We start from the raw sequence: 21,067 nt of genomic DNA on the forward strand, positions 1-21,067 counted from the left end.
ATCCATCTGAAATTTTGAAAGGTAAGAGGATAAAGAGACAAGTGGAGAAGTGAGGTATTGCCTGAGAGGATCAGCCTTGAGTGAGGATGGTGGGCAGGGGGTGGGAAGGGTGGCTTGGGCAGTGAGAATGCGAAGTTTTCTGAAAGGGAAAGTGGAAGGATGCCAGAAATAAACCTGTCATTTCACAATTTTCCCCTGTGCTTGTACCAGAATTGCTGATTCCTAGAACTGAGATTGTCTACCTCATACATTTGTTAGGTTTACTTCAATTCAATATTTTACTGTGGTTCCTCAGGAAGACTTTAGGACTCACTTAGGAACCCTGGCAAAATTCTTGTCTTGAACCTATAGTTGAAATTATTGCATTTTTAATCCAATATCGAATGCATTTTTTTTCTGACCAGTATTTAGGACTTTGGGGGTTCCTTTTATTCACTCTTTCTATGATTGGGATAGGAAAACAACTGGGAAACTCTAGGTTGCAAGCATCTGAACCTGTATCTGCATGGCTGAATCTTAATGGCAGTTCATAAAGCTCATGGAAAGATAAGAGACACTAATATCATTTTTTCTTAACATGGATAATATTTGCTGTCTCTTTGTCTCTCAATACCATTGAAGAGTAAGCTATAATTTTTATAGGAACACAAGGATGACATACTACATTTGTGCAGTAGATCCTTGATAGGCATAAATGATACTGTTGTAAACCCTCAGGCTTAATCATCAGAGTAAACTAACCAGAGTTCCTCGTTGGAAAATGTAAGTGGAAAATAACAGAGCTGTGTTGAAATGCATTAATTCATTCCACAAATATTTAGAGAGATCCTACTGTATATCACTGTATATGCACTTTTCAAGGATATGGATACATAGCAGTGTACTAACCAGACAAGTCTTCTGTCTTTATTCTAGTAGAAGAACAGACAAGTGTAGTAAGAACAATTAAGTCCTTGTGGTCTATCACAGATACAGTAGTCTTCACATATGCTCTTCCCTTTGCTCCAAAAACTTCTCACCCAGACTTTTACTAACTCCCCCTTACCCCTTATGTCTCCATTTAGACAGCCGTTCCTCTGGAAGATTTCCCTGACCCTCCAAGTTCAACATACCTGCCCTTCCCATGTACTCTCATGGAACCTTGCATTCTTCTTTTTTTTTTTTTTAGCTCTTAAACTAAATTGTTTCCTTTGTATGTTTTTTTCTCCACCAGATTATAAACTCGGAGACAATAAGAACTATGAACTTTTCTGTTTATCTTTGCACCCTCAGCAACTTGCATGATGCTTGGCACAGGATGGGGACTATTATTTTCTCAGTGAATAAACGGTCTAATAAAATGTCTCATTCTTGAACATTAGCCACTTACAGAATAAAATTCAAAATCATATTTCCTCAGATTATTAGATGGTTGGTGTGGAAGAACCCAGCAAGGATGTGAGATCCCAGTTTACCAAGAGTTGAATGCTTTGAGTTCCTAGTCAACGTTTCGATGTGGTGGGATGACTGATAAGATTTTAAAATGTTCTTACAGTGTGTGTGTGCGTGTGTATGTTTGATGATGTTAACTCTGATTTGCCATGTATTCCTATGTGAGACTCCAAAGTATATTTCGTATCTCAACACCTGTAAATACATAGTATAACAGCCTCAAGGAATAACACGGCATAAAATAAGATAATAATCATGGTGATAGTAACATACACTTATGTAATCTTATTATGTGCCAGACAATGTTATAAGCTTTATACATACTTACTTATTTTATATACCCACATCCCTATGAGGAAACTGAGGCCCAGGGAGGTTAAATAACTTGATTACATAGTGACTAAATAGTGGAAGGGGGTGTAAACTCCAAAGCTTGGCTCTAGAGTTCACATTCTACATTTGACTCCTTCAATTTGAAGAAAAAAATCTATTGATCTGAAAAAAAACCCAGAACAAAATAAAAAGAATAAAACAGCTAAAGGAGTACCACTTGAATTGGACCAAGCCATTCTCTTGTTGTATGAAAAACTGATATATTAAAAAACTACCACCAGTGTCTATTTTTTTTTTTTTGTCAAGGGAATTAATCGCTTATTAGACAGATGGAAGAGTTCAGCTGAGGGGGAAAGCGCTAAAGTATGTAGCCTGTGTGAGAGAAAGGACAAGCTTGGTGCACAGTGCTATGCCAAAAATACTTGCAAAAATATGTCAGAAAGATAGCGGGCTGGTGACTAGCCTCCAAAAGTCCACATGACTGGGGCCAACATGGGGAATGAAGAGAAGACAATGAATAGAAATATGACAGGTGAACAAAAATCTTTTATCTTTTAAAAGATGTCTTGTGCAATGAAATAGAAGAGATGACTCACAGTGCTGTAATTAGATAGGTAGAACGTTGTAAATCACAGATTACTGGTAGAGTAAAACATTTAAATGACTTAACTAATTAATATCCGATAATATTTTTGAGAAAAATATATTTTTTTGATGACCACCCATTTGATGAACACTCTACAGCACCAAAGTTGATTTATGAATAACTTGTAAATGTTGAAGGTTTTTCTGTATTCCAGGGCTAGATCAGGTAGTGGGAAAAAGGAAGGGATATTTGTAAATGCCTTTGGAGGATCTTAGAAACAAATATGGATGACGAATTAAAATTGACATAGGCAATATGGTTTTTAACATAAAGATAAATTTTTTATTGAGAAATTCTAGAACAGAATACAGACATTTCTTTTGCTATAGCATGATATATGCTTTTCTGAAAAACCTCATGTTTGGCAAAATCATCTCTAAAAAATAACAAAGGTTAATGGAAAGAGAGAATTGGGGCAGGTCATTCCAAACCTGTACACCTTTTTAAGTAGTATGTTACAAAAAATAACAGTCCTAATTACTAACAATAATTCAGTTAAAAGGACATGCAATAGTCTTTAAAAATAATACTACAGTAAATTTTAGATTTCACCTCTGGGGGGAAAAAGGTAAAGGTAGCTGGATAGCAGTGAAAGTAAGAGAGTGTTGAAGCATCTGAATTATGGAAATAAGGGAAGAGAGATATGTTGCAAGTAGAGGAATAGTTTCAGACTCGGTATAAAATGCATGAAAGGAGGAAAATCTTCCACCAAGCACTTCCAAGACAGTGCTTGTTTCATTGGGTATAGTACTGGCTCCGTTTGCACTCTGCTACAGTGAGCTGTGTTACTGTATTGTGTTCAGCTGCTTTTACATGATGACACAAAACATTAAGGGGCTGAGAAAATTTGTATATAAGCCAAGGTGACTTTTGTGTAGAAGCTGCAACATTGTGGAGAATCTATTATTTGTAACTTAGTTTCTATTATCTATCTATCTAATCTATCTATCCTATCTATTATCTATCATCATCCATCCATCCACCAGTCCACACACCCAACTATCCAGCTATCCATCTATCCAACTATTCATCTATCCATCCATTCATCTATCTACCTACCTACTTACTTACTTATTACTTAGCATGAGGGATTGAGGATGTTCTTAGAATGAATATTTCTCTCTCAGTGCCCACAAAACTGGGACCTCCCCCCCACCTCCACTGCATCTTAGAAAACTCCCATTTGGATATTTTACTGCTTGAATCTGTTCCTAATGTCTGTGACTCTTTGCCTCTATTGTTGAATTTGAAGGTCAGAAGTCAGAAATATATTTTGATTCTAATATATTCAAAACAGATATTTTTTGATTCAAAAATGAAAACATCTCCAAATACACCTGCTTATAATAAAATTAGTCTCTAAAATGAAAAAAACCTTAAGAATATGGAAAATCTGAAATATATATTTATCCTATTGAAATGAAAATAAACACAGGCAATTTTCTCCTATGTATTGAACTAAATTGCTGTTAATGCTTTTTCAGTTCTATTTTTGTACCGAATGACTGGGTTATATGAATTTTTATTGCATGCTGCTTCCTTTGCATTGGGAAAAATCATTTTGAGTGAAGAATTACTTCTCTCAATATAGGTTATATTTCTGACGACTTGGCAGGTGAAAGAAAATGACAGGAATATTATTGCTTGTGTTTAGCTCTGAGCTTATTTAACATGTGTAGCTGAAATAATTAAAATGAAAAGAATGCTCTTTTTATTTAATGAATTAATGGAATGGGCATCCAGAAGTTGCACTGCAAAAGTTCAACTGAAGCTGCTTAAACCTTCTTCCATAAATCAACTGAGTTGGTTCAGTAAGTTCACAACCAATAAGGTAATAATGTCTTCCTTTGCCTTGCTTTTATCTTCTGCATTCAAGTTACATGCACAACCTCGTTTGATATACAACTTTAGTTTTAAGTTTATATGAGAGATGCAACATAATTTTATTCTAAATATGAACTTGACAATATGGATTCAAATTTTATTCACTGATGTGCAACCTTGCATGTGATATCTGAAACCAGAAATTGTCAAATGGTATATCAAAAAGGTAAATTAGCATTTGCTCAGCGCAACCTGACATGACAGATGGGTAGGAGGAGTGCTGTTATCCCTGAGAAGAGACTAAATATATTATAATTTGGATGTATATACAAACTGGATAAAGCTTTTCAGAAAAGAATTTTCTAGGCAAAATCTACTTTCCATACTCAAAATAATTAGTTAAGCCCCCTCCAGCACTTGCTTCTTTCTCTGCTTCCATGAATTGCTTTGCAAAGCATCCATGCATGAAAATTACTTTATCGAATTTGTGTTTGCTAAGCACATACTAATTTCAAGACACTACGCTGGGCTCTGTAGAATACATTGGTAGAACATTTCCATGATAATAATATTAGCAGTAGTAATACGAAAAGTTAATCATGCTGATAATTGCTAATACTTGTTGAGCACTTATGTGCCAGGAACCTTTCTAAGTGCTTTACATATATCCTAATTTTCACACACAGATACACATGCAAACAGAGATATACACGGAATCGTACAGATACACATACCACCCAGTCAAGTAACAATACATGACAACTGAGTGACGTGGGCAATATTTGTTTTTGCAGATCAGAAGAAGCTTAACACTAAAAGGGTCACATGAAGAAGGGGGCTGAGCTTGGACCTGAAATGAGCCAGAGTTGAATAGACTGCATGGGGAGAAGAAGGCATTAGGGGGCAGGATGTTGGGAAGAAGCTCTGTGAGCAAAATCTTAGAAGTGGGAAACTGCAGCCTGGATGCAGGAACAAAATTCGCATTAGGAAGGAAGTAATGGTAGAGAAGGTGGGGTTAATGTTAAGAGTAAGACTCTTGAGTGCAAAGCTGAGGGGTTTAGATTTGATGCTATGTAAGTCATGGAGATCCATTAAAATTTTCAGATAAGGGGAGTGATTTGAAAGGAACAATTTCAAAAGATTAATATGGTGAGAGTGCAAGTTGGGTTGAATGGAGGAAAAATAGAGACTAATGAGGAGACGGCATTTGTCTAGGAACTGACATAAAGTAGTGATGATAGGAAAGGAATTTCATTTGCTATCAGAGGTGAGGAAAGAGGAGGGAATGATGACTCTGACCTTCATGTTCTGGATGACAGTCAGTATGAAGACCAGGTTATGGAGGCAGGTGATGATCCAGGCTCTACAGATGTTAGAACGGAGGCAGCAGTGAGATGTCTATGCATGGAGTGTCATAGAACATGATCAGAAACTTATGGGAGAAGCTCCGTTTGAGGAGTCATCGGCTGAGAGATACATGGGAGAGATGGACAAATTCTGTTTTCAAGAGATAGAGAGTGAGAAGTGTGGAAGGCTAAGGAGAAAACCTGACTAACGGTGCAGGCAGAAGAAAAACCAAAGAGAGAATAGAATAAGGAATGGTCAGAAAGGCAGGATTGAAACAAAGGCGGCACAGGCTATGGGAAGGCAGGGAGGAGAGGAGCTCAACAAGGAAGGCGTCTTCGATAATACCGGATGCTTCTTCCAATGCATAGAGAAAAGGGCCTGAGTAAAGATGAGTGAATTATAATTATGAAGTCACTTGACATCTGAGAATACAACTTTAGTGAACTGGGGCATTAATACCTTATTTTAGACTGTATATAAATTATATATATATATATATATTTAATCTTTATTTATATTGGAACAGAGTTGATTAACAATGTTGTGTTAGTTTCAGGTGTACAGCTAAGTGATTCAGTTATACATACACATGTATCTATTCTTTTTCAAATTGTTTTTACTGATCACAACAAGTTACTTTTTTGGTTGGTCACCTGCATTCTGATAACTTCTAAGTAGGCTAGGTTGCCTAGAAAAAACATCATGTATGTCTTCAGGCTTTCAACAGCGACAGTATAGGCAACAAATAAAGGAGCAGGACAGGGCACTCTTGTGGTTTCTTTATATTATCAAATTAGAGAAACAAAATAATGTGAGAGGCTGAGATTATTTAATAATCTGCTTGAATCTGCTTCCTATGGGAGCCAGAGAGTGTATGGAGTCTGGTGTCAAACCACATATTCAGTTTTTGAGGAGAGTCTTCCTGTTCAAGAGGCTTTTAGCTTTTGTTTGTTTATGTTCTTGAAACTTTTAAAAAGGAAATATGGCTTGCTTATGACTCAGGATGATGACAGATTTAAAAACATTAAGGTTTTTCTATATACTAATAATTACATTGAAAGGGATTAAAATTAATTAAAATTAAAAGTACCAGCATTGCCCAGAAAACAAAAATAGAATGCCCTTAGGAGATAGAGGTTTAATTTCTGAGATATTGGTGATGAATTTATAGGCTTAATATGGTATTAGAGAGTGGCCCAATGTGGTTATTTACATTTAAATTAATATTTGATTTATATTAAAACTAATTATAGTTACAAGTTCAGTTCCTCAATCACACTAGCCAAATTTCAAGCATTTACTGGCCAGTGCAGATAAAGATCATTTCCATCACCACAGTAAGTTCTACTAGACAACACTTTTATAAGATACAAAACCATCTAAGGCACAGCCTGGTATCATAACCAGATACCATATCATATCATAACCAGGTATCATAACCAGGTATCATAACCAGAGCGATATATAGACAATAAGTTCATTTTAAAGGATACAAAGAATACAACAATACTTCAAGACCACTTTTGTGTTTGTTAAATCTGGTTACAATGGGACTTATTTGCTTCACGGTCTTGGGTTAAATTTTCTTCTGTAGTATAAGTAGGTTTTGCGAATAGCTACAAGCTGTTTTCCAAATAACTGTGAATAGGAGTGAGGGGTAGAAGAAACAATGAAAGGAGATGTTAGCAGAAGCTTAGAGCATGAATTTTTTGGGATGGGGCAGGGTATTGCCATGTCTGTGTTTGTTCCTCCAGCAGACTTCTGTCTGTCCCATACCTATCGATAGTTCCTCTCCATTTCTAATACCATCACACCGCTGAGCTACTCTGTAAAATGGACTGAAACTGAATCTGTGTCTGTAGGAGCCCCAGGCTGGGCCTAGCCCATTTTACAGAGTAGCTCAGCGGTGTGTAGTGGACCTGGGGGTAGGAAGGGACTAGGCATGGGACAGGAAGAAGTGGGGATTGGAGATAGAAGAAGAGGGATACCACCCATTTCCAAGCACAGAAAGCTACTGTTGGGTAGCAAAGGTTGAAGGAGCCCAGAGTGGAAGGAGATTGTGACACAAAGCCACAGGCAGCATAGGTAAATTCTGCACTCCATGGCAGCATAAGACTGCAGAGGATGATCATAGAGACACAGGCACTTAGCGAGATACAAAATCACAACATAAGTAGACTTTACTGAAGAGGAGGCTATATGGTTTGGGACATGAGGCATGGATGTTACATTAAGTCATCACATCAGATTTAAAAATGCAGCTTTCTGGCAACAGCTCTCTTGAAAGCTGAGCCTGAAATGGGACATTGGGCCTAGGCAGTTTATTTGAGAGGTGATCACAGGAAGCTGGAGAGAGGAAGGAAAGAGTATCATATGGGGAAGTGGAAGACATGAGGGGACATTATTACGGTCACTGCTGTGATCAAGGGGACTCTATTCAGGGCAACCTCCCCAATTCTCCTTCTGGAGGACAAGAAGCTGTTTGCTGTGCACCACTGCTTGAGGGTTGTTCCAGGGGTCCTTACTCCCTGACATTCCTGGGCTGCACTTTCAGCTGGCCCAGCAGTGTTCCCAGAACCTGGGACAGAGTGCAGAAAGATCAGAGCTACACTGGAGATAAGATGTTGCCAGTGTATTGTGAGTCTGAGACACACCCCACCTGTGGCTGAAATCAGAGGGGGGCCCAGAGCACGGGACACAGGGCACAAAGGCATCGGATACAGCTGCCCTTTACTTAGAATAACCGTTACCTGTCAAACCTTGCGCTAAGACAAAGCATTTACATTTTCTCATTTAGCAACACGGCCCCCCCGTGAAATGGGTGTAATGTGTGTGCATTTTATAGAAGAAGAGAGGTTAAGTAACTTGCTCAAGAAATCAAATATATCACATGCCTAAGATCAACAGCTCACAAAGAATTCTTCCCCTGGCCTCATTGCCCTAATCCCTAGCTCCACTATATTTCACCCTTCCTTGATGGCTCTAAAGTTTGCCTTCTCTGTCTTCTTACTATTTTTTTTTTTGTAATTACCACCACCCCACCTCAACTCCTCCCCTCATTTGCTCTTTGTAGTGCAGCATTCTTCAAGTTTTGGCAAACATGTACCTGTAACCATCATCACCATCATAATCAATATACAGAACAATTCTGTCACCTTCAAAATCTCCCCATGACCCTCTGTAGTAAGGCCCTCTCCCCTTTCCAGCTTCTTGTAACCACTGATTTATTTTGTTTCCCTATACTGTTGCCTTGGCAAGAATGTTATATAAATGGAATCATCTCATTTATAGCCTTTTGAGTCTGGATTCTTTTGCTTAAAATAATGCATCTGAGAATCTCCCAAGTTGTGAGTCTCAATAGTTTACTCCTTTCAATTACTGAGTAGTATTCCATCGTGTGGCTGGACCCTAGTTTGTTTATCCATTCCCTAGTCGAGGGACATTTGGATTGTTTCCAGTTTTTGTTGATTACAAAGAAAGCTGCTATAAGCATTTGCATAGAGGTATTTGTGTAAACAAAGTTTTTTATTTCACTTAGGTAAAAACCTAGGAGTCAGATTACTGAATCTTGTTAAGCGCCTGTTCAACTTTTTAAAAAATTGCCAAACTGTTTGAGAAACTGACTTTACAATTTCACATTCTCACCATTAATTGCTCCACATTCTCACCGGAGCTTATTAAAAAACATTTTTTTAGCCGTCCTAATAGGTATTTAGTTGAATATCACTGTGGCTTTAATGCATTTCCCTGGTGACATATGATGTTAAACATCTTTTCATGTATTTACTTGCAATCTGTATATCTTCTTCAGTGAAGTATCTGTTCAAGTCTTTTGCTCATTTATTTTCATTGAGTTGTTTACTTTCTTACTATTGAATTTTTAGAGATGTTTTAATATTATGTATACACAGGTTTTTAAAATCAGGTGTGTGTCCTGCAAATATTTCTCCTAATATATGGCTAGCCTTTTCATTCTCTTAATAATGCCTTTTGAAGAGCAGTTCTTAATTTTTATGGAATCCAATTTTTTTTTTCTTTTCTTCTTTCATGGTTTGTGCTTTTGGTGTCATGCCTAAGAAATCTTTGGCTAACTCCAGGTCACAAAGACTTTCTTCTGTTTTCTTCTAAAACTTTTATGATTTTAGGTTCTACATGAAGGCACATGAGTAATTTTGAGTTAATTTTTCTATAGGGTACAAGGTATAGATCAAGGTACTTAAAAAATGAATAGCTAACTAATTGTTCCAGCCCACTTGTTGAAAAGATGATTCTTTCACGATTGAACGTCTTCTACACCTTTATCAAAAATCAATTGACCATATATATGTGGGTCTGTTTCAGGACTTTCTATTGTGTTCCATTGATCTATGTTTCTTTGTTTCTCCAATACCACAGTGTCTTGATTACTGTAGCTTTATAGAAAGTCTGGAAATAAGTTAGTGTTATTCATCTTTCTTCTTCTTTTTTAAGATTTATCTTTGCTATTTTATTGCTATTTTATTTTGCATTTTCAAACAAAAATTAGAATCAGCTTGATGATTTCCTAAAAACAATTCTGCTGGATTTTGACTGGAATTCTGCTGAATCTATAGATCATTCTGAGGGAAAAACTGACATCTTAACAATACTCCCCTTATTTTAGTACTAATTAGTCATCACATAGAGGGACTGAATGTAAGCAGTATATTGAAAGGAAGACGCGTTTATTAAAGTGTGACTGATAAATAGTTAGGAAATTGTGAACACTTCTGTTTCCCAAGTTTACGTATGATATAAATATCAACAATGTAATACAACCCTGTATTGTTGGCTAGGAGAAGGAAATGGTGTGTGTCGACTGGGAGAGAACAGTGATATTTGCATCTTGCTATAGCCCCTCTAACTTCCTTAGTATCCCCTCCTTGCGGACCGAAATATCTGCCTCTGTCAAGTATAAATTATATATCATACATATTTAGGGAATCCAGTAAGTTGTTTAAAAAATCATTACTTCTTAAAATATATTTTAAAAGTGAAATACTTCCTACTTGTAAAACCAAGAATTGGGGCTCTTATAGGAAGTAAATCTAGTTATTATTTTTTAAAATGCAAATTAGGTAAATAGATGATCTTTAATGCAGTTCTCTGGCATTGACTATTTCAGTATTTCTTGAGTATGTATGTTTTTCAGTGGCAATTCTATCTAACTGCTGGAATTTTCTGAAGGTCTATGCATAGTTTTTTTTTTTTTTTTTTTTTTTTACGGTGTGCGGGCCTCCCACTGTTGTGGCCTCTCCCGTTGCGGAGCACAGGCTCCAGATGCGCAGGCTCAGCGTCCATGGCGCATGGGCCAAGCCGCTCCGCGGCATGCGGGATCCTCCCGGACCGGGGCACGAACCCATGTCCCCTGCATCGGCAGGCGGACTCTCAACCACTGCGCCACCAGGGAAGCCCTATGCATAGTTTTTAACTGATAATTGCCAAGAGCATAAATCTTTCAGACACAGAAGGAGTGGATTTCTTCCACTTTGGTAACTTAGAATTTTGTCACCTTTACCTCTGGCCATCAGGCTCCTTCCTGTTATTCATGCCCAAAATTCAACTTTCAAACCTCTGCTACTTGCCAGCTCAGTGTTTTAACCTTCCCCAGCCTATTGCTGGCTTCTTGGCAGAATGTCAAACCTGTCCAGGCAGGACGTCAGACCAGTCCAGATTAAACTAGCTTGACTGAAGAAACAAGCCAGTGCAAAACAGCAAGATTCTCGTTAATTTTAATTAACAGTTCCAAACAGAGTTGCATAACAAGGTCATTTTCCCTAAATGAATTATTAGAGATAATAGAAGAAGTCAACTTCCCCAAGCAGTATTTTTAAACCCCAGGAGTTGGCAAAAACTGTCCCAGAGAATATCTGTCTTTCCACGGCAGTCCACTCTCATAAGTTTGAATTAGACTTCCCTGAAGTCATGGTCTGTACCTGTTTTTTTTTTCCCCTTTCCCTAAGATTCAAATGACTTAGTTCAAATGACAAAGTTCAAAGCTTTTCAGGGAATGCTATGCAGTGATATTTCCTCACCTGGAAAAAAACAATGATTAGAAAAATCTAAACAGTTTGGAACCATAAGGAAAATAATTTTTCCGTATAAATTGAGAATATCTGATATCTTCCAGAGAGCACAAAACAATGTCCTCTCTAGATGTTCACTTGCTTATCTGCTTTATTGACTCTTTTGCTTATTAAAAATTAATTGTGTACATTTTTTGTAAATTAGGGCCTTTGTTGTTTTCACTTATTTTGTCTTTTGCTTACTTATATGTGACATTTTAATCTTCCCCCAAAGCAAACAATACTGTTTCTATGAAAAAGCTTTAATTTATGATGGAATGTACAGAGAATAAGTATTTTCCTAAGCACTTGGGATCCCACTTTTGTTGAAATACTGTCTAAACATCCAAATAAAATTATCAATAAAAAAATGCTAAGAAATTTAACTTGGACATGTAAATATAAATATCATAGTAGATTGACAGTTTCTCAAACTTCTCTATAAACTGTCAGAAAGTACTTATAAATCCTAATCATTTATCCAAATAACTATAAATATGCATGAACACTGTTGGCTTCTTTGTAATCTGATACCCTAGTGAAGAGATAAAAGCATTTAGCTTAAAAGTTTATCTAAGAAACTCAGATTTGCAGTTACTGTAACAATTCTTGTGAAAAATCAAAACACTGCCAAAAGCAGCTGAAGCTGTTGACCTAGCAGCCTGAATCTGGAAGAGGCATGCGCTAAAAGCCCTAGGGGTTGAACTCCACATATGGTGTTGGGTTACCATCAATCTGGAGAAACAGGCCATCAGCAAATTGAGAAAAGAATCTCTTAATGCAGTGATTCGTCAAGGCTTTGAGTTTTCATCCTCACTCTTCCTTTCTGATTTGTCTTCTTGTGTTTGCCTTATTGTCATGTAGGGATAAATGGTTTTCATAATGAATGGATTCCCCATGCAAATGCTTATACACATGTTCCCACCAATAACCTGTCAAATTTCAAACTGACACTGACATATATGTGTATTTCTCTATAGCTGTAGCTACAGTTATAGCTATATATCTATAATATTAAATATATAAAAATATATGGGGCTTCCCTGGTGGCGCAGTGGTTGCGAGTCCGCCTACTGATGCAGGGGACGCGGGTTCGTGCCCCGGTCCGGGAAGATCCCACATGCCGCGGAGCGGCTGGGCCCGTGAGCCATGGCCGCTGAGCCTGCGCGTCCGGAGCCTGTGCTCCGCAACTGCAGAGGCCACAACAGTGAGAGGCGCGTGAACCCTAAAAAAAAAAAATATATATATATATATATATATATGTATGTATATATATTTCTATGTATTACATATTGAATATATATATATATTTGGTTGGCCAAAAGTTCATTTGGGTTTACTATATATACATATATATATCAGGCAAACTTTTTCCTTTTTAAGTTCATTTTTTTTTTTTTTTTTGCGGTATGCGGGGCTCTCACTGTTGTGGCCTCTCCCGTTGCGGAGCACAGGCTCCGGACACGCAGGCTCAGCGGCCAGGGCTCACGGGCCCAGCCACTCCGCGGCATGTGGGATCTTCCTGGACCGGGGCACGAACCCGTGTCCCCTGCACCGGCAGGCGGACTCTCAACCACTGCGCCACCAGGGAAGCCCTTAAATTCATTTTTAACTTATTAAACTCTTTGCTCAAGGTGAATTATAATAGTGTGTAAACTGTGAGGAGATGATGTATAGGCTTAAGATACAGTTTGGTGATCATGGTTGTTTCAGCGTGTCAGTTGCTTGACAAGCGCATGAGTAGACAAGTTGATTGTTTTGCCTCTGGCCTTCTGACTTCACTGGAAGCAACTTTCTGGGTGAGCTTTTGAGACATATGGATATATAAAGATGTGAGGAGAAAAGAACAGTTTGTTACTCTGATTTTGGCATAAGATGACTTAGAGAGGAGAAAAGAAGCTACATTCTATTAAGAACAAAATAACCCAATGGTTGATTAACGATTTTAAAAAAGAAAACTAAACCAAACTAACAAATAAATCTGTCTCAACACATTCAAAAATCAATTCAGTCAAAGTGAATTCAGTTTGTAGCTCTACCGAAAGTTTCACTTACATGTGGTATATATGATAATATGTATCCATTCCCTAAACTCTCAAAGTATCCAATATTTACATATTATATCCCTTATCATATTATGTTGAAACACACCATTTTTATGCTTATTTCCCCCATCAAACCCTTGAGAACAGGATGTTCCTTCTGGTGTTTCTGCTGATTAGCTCAGTCCTCAGAGCACTGCAGGAAGACCTTGCAGGACTGGCTGGCTGGTGATCAAGGTGGCAAGTAGCATGATCAGAGGGTTGTGGGAAGTGGCTGAGAAAGGACACGTTTCTATCATAAGCCGCAACCCTCTAGAGGTCCGGGAAATGCCAATGGCTACTCTTCCAGGAGGGCTTTCATACAAATACTGGAAATGAAGTTCTTTGCTATAATTGTCTATGGCTCTAATTCCTAATTCTTCTAGACCTATGAATCTCTGAACATATTATGCAAATTTACTGTGAATGTAAATCTCCCTTATTTTTCATTTATTTCTTCTGTCTTTAAAAATGTGAAAGCTTTAGGGGGGTCCCATATAAATCCTATCAATCTTCTATTTGATAATATGCCACTACTAAGTGAGTATAAATTCTTCCTTGCAGGCTGAGTAAACAGAAAAACCACTCAAACTTATGAAAACTCATTGAAGTCCAGAGAGAAAACGAGAAAGAGAAGAAGGGAAAGAGAGGGCAAAGGAGGGGAGAGAAGGGGGAGAGAGGAGGAGAGAGAGAGAGAATACAAATATGGATGTGAGCATCATCATGGAAAAGGAAAACAGTCTAACAACCTATGATCTGGAAGTATCACATGCATACAGAAAACTTAACTATTTAACTAATAGATAAAATGGAATCAGTAGAAGCAAAATGATGAAAATGGAACTGATGTAGTAAAAGATAAATATATTCAGCCTTAATTCAGAAATTAAGACCAGGAAATTATGAGGGACATAGATGACCAAGAGATTAACCTATATAAAATGGAATTTCTATAAATAGAAAACTAGAAAGGATGGATCAAAAGCAATGGTCAAAGGAAAACTCCATTATGGTAAAAGGATGATCTCAGCCTCAAAAGCTAGAATGTGTTTTGAAGTACGTTACAGGTCAATTTTGTGAAAACACACCACACCTAGACATATTCTGATGCAATCTTTAAAAACCCAGGATCACATAAAGATCAGGAAAAAACACACAGAGAAAATAAATGTTAACATAAATTTCACCAAGTTCCCTACAAAGGACATTGATTCTCTTAAATCCTTTGCTATTAAATGTTAGAATATAAAGGAATAGAGAGGTTAAATGTCAAGATTATGGAGAGGCTGGGGCCAGACTGCCTGGTTTCAAATCCTAGCTTTGCTGAATATTAGTTATTTGAGCTTGGTCAAAGCTCAATCTTGGTCAAAGCTCAATCTTGGTCAAAGCTCAAACATCCTTTTTGGGCTTCATTTTCATCAATAATACAAAAGATAAGAAATACATGGTCATCTTTAGGAGTAAGTGAATTAGCATATTTAAAGTATTTAGAAGAGTACCTGAGACATAGTAAGCAAAATGTATGTTCTTTTTCTTCCACTTCCCTCCCCCACCTTCTCCTCTCTCTACCCTCCCCCTTCTCTCCTCATGGTTGCTGTTTTTATTACACAGCTTTGAAAGAATTTTATACCCAGTCAAGTTATCAATGTGTGAAGGCAACAGAAAGTCATTTTTTGATACATATGGATTAAAAATATGCTATCCAGGCAACATCAAAAAATAATTTGAAAACCTGAGTCACAACAATACAAACTGTGTCAAAGATCAGATGGGAAATAGTGGCTGCAAAGGGCCATTAGTCCAAATTATTAGTAAAAATTACTAGACTAAGTTATTAGGCTAATAATTTTTGAAGTACCACATGAGTTACAAAATTTGGCTTCCCTTTAAATACACAGCTTCTGCTGTATAAGACATTACAGAAGGAAAAATACAGGATTCATATCTTAAATTAAATTACAATCTAGAAATCGCTGAGTATTTGAAAGCAAAGGCACAAAGCATTTTAGTTTTCATCACTGGTAGTTAACAAATGATTACTTTGCCCTTAACTCTTATGGTAACTTTAATATAATTTTATGACTGTCTTTGGAAACCTTAAGGTAGTTACTTAAGGAATAAGTATAGATTTTGTTCTTTCCAAATTAAAGATTATAAACAATAGCAAAAAAAACCCAAACTTCTATTCAGGAAAAGTAAATAGGGGAAAATCAGCAAGCAAATATTTTAAAAGAACAAAAAGAAAATATATATTGATAGAAACATGACCAAGAATTAGTAAGATTACTAAACATATATTAGTTAAATATCTCAATGAAAGAGCAAATCCATTGGTATGCTATTTATAATTTCCTCACTCAAAACAAATATATGGAAATATTGGCAAATAAATGCAAGGTAAATAGAAGCCAAAAGAAAGTGATATTAATATGACATAAAGTAATTTAAGGCAAAACCATTAAATGCTATATGGAGGGTCATTTTAACCAAAAGATAGTAAAATTAGTAACAACGATAAAACATTCAAAAATCCTCATGCCTGGAATAATATTGTATCAGTAGCAGAGAAGGTGAAAGCTTTTTAAATTCAAAGTAGTTTTAGCAAAATTTAGTTATCGTGAGAGATTTTAATTACCATGATAGATCAATTAGACAAATAAATTATTAAGAACGTAAGTACTTTATCACAGCATCATTAGAAATAAAATAAAATAAAAATAAGATACCTTTTTCTAGCTATCAAGTGATCAAATATGTTTTGAAAATATCCATATAATGGCCAATGTTAACCAGTGTTTGTTGAGATAGACCCTCTTGTGGTTGATGGAGGTGTATTTTGATACAATTTATGAGGAAAAACAACTTGGTCATATCCTTCTAGAGCCTTGGAAAAACTCATATTCTTTGTCAGAATATTTTCAACCCTTGGAGACAGATTGGACAAAGATTTATATTTGTGCACATTAAATGTGGAATTTTTTGAATAGAAAAACAATGTAAATAAAGTATTTATTAGCAGAGGAATGGTTAGATAAATTATTTTTGCCATACATTATAATATTATACTTGAAAATATCTGTAATAATATTTTTGAAGAATATTGATTGACATTAGGGAAAGGAAAAATAACAATATTTATTACTATTATAAAAGGAAAATTATTTAAAAATTCAGTAAACAGCACGGTTCTATTTTTGGTTAAAAAATAGAAGTGTATAGAGCAATGTCTAAAAGTAAATGACTAAATGTTAACAGTGGTTATATCTGGGTGGTGTGACAGGTAATTTTTCATGTTCCTTTTTGTGGATTTTCAAAAAAAAATTTAGATAAGAAAGAACAAGGAGAGACTTGCTAAACAAATGTGTAGAATAGAATGCTTTGAAAAATACCTTTTCTGAATTATTCTCTTGTTTTTTAATATTAAATAAATATTATTTATTATATTATTTATTGAATATAATAGCTACAGACAAATACATTTCTCTATTGTCTTCCTTCCCCAAGACCTATAAAACACTGAGTGTGACTGAAAAATAGGAATATCAGTCAATTAATCATGTTTCTCTAGCATATTAATAAATTTTAGTATTTATATAGAATTCTATATATCAGGAAACATTTTCACAATCATTACCTTATTTAACGTTCACAACGTTTCTCTGAAAAAGGTGATCTAATCTACAGGTCCAATCTACAGATCCAATCTACAGGTGAGGAGACTGAGACTCAGAAAGATGCAAGTTACTTACCTAAGGACACAGATAAAATCCTGAGCTCTTTCCCGCACTCCATCTGTGCTGCTGATGCAGATATTTCAAGTCCTCTTGAGTTTTTATGAGGATCCTGGTATCACATGTTATTACTATTGCGTAGACATATCTAAGAAAGAGGGAGAAACATTTTACTCCCTGGAGTTACAGATTATAAAAAGCTAAATTAATGACTCAAACTTGTGATTCCCAAGAAAAATTCATATGCATTTTGTTTTACTTTTCATTGGGCTACTAGTTTTTGAGGCACATGGAACCAACCTATGACTGTAAATTTACACCTGTGATCTTACTCTTTTTAAGACAATTTTTTTTTTACAATAGTTTTAGATTCACAGCAAAATAGAGAAGTAGGTACAGCACCTATTACCTTAATGTCTCTCTACAAGCCACAAGTCACACTGGACGTTTTGCCCTTTTGTGACAGAATTTAACATTCACTTTATTCGGGACTTTGGGCTACCTGTAAAACTCAGCCGGGCATTAATGGAAGAGCCACTGGGTATTGAAAGTGAGTATATTCAGCATTTTGTCTGGGCTAGAAGTCAATCAGAATGCAATCATTCATTAAGACTCCTGCAAGCAATAGCCACTGTGCTCTGCCAACATTCATCAAGTTAAGGGCCAGGAAATGTGAGCGCCAGGGCAGATCTCTGAAAGAGACAGCACAAAATTCAGCTCTTCTCAATTACAACGTGGCAGTGGCCTTCTTCCTCCGAACTACACTCTCAGAAGGGAATCTGAGAGGCAATTCAGACCTTTTTCATTGGGTTCATTCCCAACAGGAATATCCTATAAGAAACAAACCAGGACACTTATTTTCTTGTTCTTGATTTTCACAAGAATGGTTGGAACACAGTGCCGGAGCCTTGCTGACTCAAGAAATCAAACAAGCAAGAATGAAGATGAGGGACTTCCCTGGCGGTCCAGTGGTTAAGACTGCGCTCCCAATGCAGGGGGCACAGACCCGATCCCTGGTCAGGGAACTAAGATCCCACGCGGCGTGGCCAGAAAACAACAACAACAACAAAATCGAGCTAAAAGAATGAAGATGAGCCGTGAATACTGGAGTCACGTTGAGAGAGAATATTGAAGTGGGAACGCTCAACAGCTTTTTAGGAAGACAGTTGAAATCTTAGTTCTACCTTGTGCTAACTATGCATTACTAGGCAAGTTCTTTATTTTTTCTGAATTTAAGTATACTTATCTGTAAGCTATCTACTCCATAGGGTTATTACAAGAAATAAACAAAAAATGTAAAGTACCTGAAAAAAAGTGCACAGTAAGTGGTAGCTATTATGACAAGGGCAAAAGATCATTGAGGTTTAGAATATTCTCTTTCATCTGAAATTTGGATGTGGCTAGCTATGTTTTTAAAAGTCAGATAAAGATTTAAAACTTTGAAAGCAAATGGTAGTGATCAAGAACTGAAATAAGTCTGAGGAACTCCTTAGAGAATCCGCAATTCCCGTGGATCTCATTAGGAAACAAGAGTGATGTATGCTTCTCACATAAGCCTAAAAAGATGTTTGAAGCTCACCTGTCAGCATGGAGACATCCAGAACAATTACTGAAAACAAAGGGAGCTTTTATAAGTCCAAGATGTTTTGACAGCGGAGGAAATGACTAGAAGCAGACTTGAGTTTTTGGAATACTCACTCATCCCCATAGTTTCTGTGGGGTGCACACGAATGCCTATGTTATGAGGTGGATGAATTATATAAACTCAACTGCTTAATTTTCCCTACAAGTACATGTAAACTTGATGTAGTTACCTGTAGATTAAAATGATGACGTGAAATCTATTGTCCACATGGTAACATGCTTTGTATCTGTTTGCAATGTAATTTACCACGTGTCAGTTCATGGCCCGGCCCTGCATCATTCCTGGAACAGTCACGTAGCCGTGTGAATTCTAGTTGAGCTCATGGTCTGTTTCTACCTCTGCGTGTGAGGAAAGCCCACAGTACAAGTCATAATCGGAGTTTCCTCTTTCTCTAGAAGCCTATGGCATGCAAGCCTGTAATTCTGGAATGCATGACTCCATGGATGTGGAATTCAAGTCTTGCTTCAAGGGTTGGGCTCAGTGTTACTGTACGGCACATGGCCACAGCGTTGCTGGGCAACAGGGTTTGTTTTCCCGCTGCTGGGATTCCCACTTCTGCTTCCCTAGACGCTTGTTACATACTTGATCTGTGTGGTGTGTTCTAATTCTGTTTAGGATGGCGGCTGCCAGCAACGCAAGCATGCAAGGGGGACTTTGGTTATATAATATCTGTCTCTTCTGTTATAAGGTTAAAGAATAATATAAATCGTTCGCTATAAAGATGAGCTATACGGATGCAATTGTAACAGTCTTGCTTGCTGCCACCTGTTCAAAAATCTCCAACCAGTGGCCCCTGTCCTACTCTTCTTAGGGTATCCTAAGTTTTCATCTCTGAGGAGTCCATGTAAAAGTAGCTGAGAGAGGATAAAGAAATGACGTATGTGTCAGCAAGGATGGTTTACTGGAAACGTATTTCACGCTAGTCTAACAGAGGAAGTTGATTACTAATTCATCATGGATGAGACAACTTTCTTTAGGACATTGGTCATCTCAGCCCCAAATACACAAATCTAGACCTACATTCACGCCCTGTCCTGTGGGGAATTGAAGCTATTTCCACCTGATGAGATTAGCAGTGGCTATGGTTGGAGACAAAAATACTTAGAACCTTATTCTTCCTAAGAAAAGTGCTATCACAAACAGAAAATTTAAAATTGCTGCTGTTTTGAAAGTACTATAAGTGTTTTGTTCTACCCTCAGATTGCTATGCTTGTATAGCAACACTGCAGGAGGTGCCTTTCCACTTCTTTACACCCTTCTACACTTTCCCAACCTTCTTTTTAGTGCTTTAAAATTTTTTTTATTAATAAATTTTAGTATGCCAGGAGTAATGAAATTTTTACTTGCTTATGGATTATAAATGAAGAATATAATAAATTTAAAATTGTTAAGGACAACCAGATTCCAATTAAAGGGAGAAATGTAAAGGGAGAAATGTAAAGCAGAATTTCTCTGTCTTATGAAATGTAATCTGCTAGATGGGTGTGCTGAAAAATATTTGACAAATGGCTTTGGGAGTAGGTGGAATCTCTAAAAAAATTTTTTTTTAATTGAACTATAGTTGATTTACAATATTGTGTTAGTTTTGGGTGTACAGCTTCAGATTCTTTTCCATTGTAGTTACTACAAGATATTGAATGTAGTTCTCTGTGCTATACAGTACATTCTTGTTGTTTTTCTATTTTATATATAGTGGTGTGTATCTGTTAATCCCATACTCCTAATTTATCCCTCCCTCCCTTGCCCCTTTGGTAACCATAAGTTTGTTTTCTATGTCTGTGAGTCTGTTTCTCTTTTGTAAATAAGTTGATTTGTATTATTTTTTAGATTCCACATAAAAGCAATATCATATAATATTTGTCTTTCTCTGTCTGACTTCACTTAGTATGATAATCTCTAGTCCATCCACATTGCTGAAAGTGGCATTATTTCATTCTTTTTTATGG

The sequence above is a fragment of the Lagenorhynchus albirostris genome, chromosome 4, assembly GCF_949774975.1.
Source record: "Lagenorhynchus albirostris chromosome 4, mLagAlb1.1, whole genome shotgun sequence".
Taxonomy (NCBI): Eukaryota; Metazoa; Chordata; class Mammalia; order Artiodactyla; family Delphinidae; genus Lagenorhynchus; species Lagenorhynchus albirostris.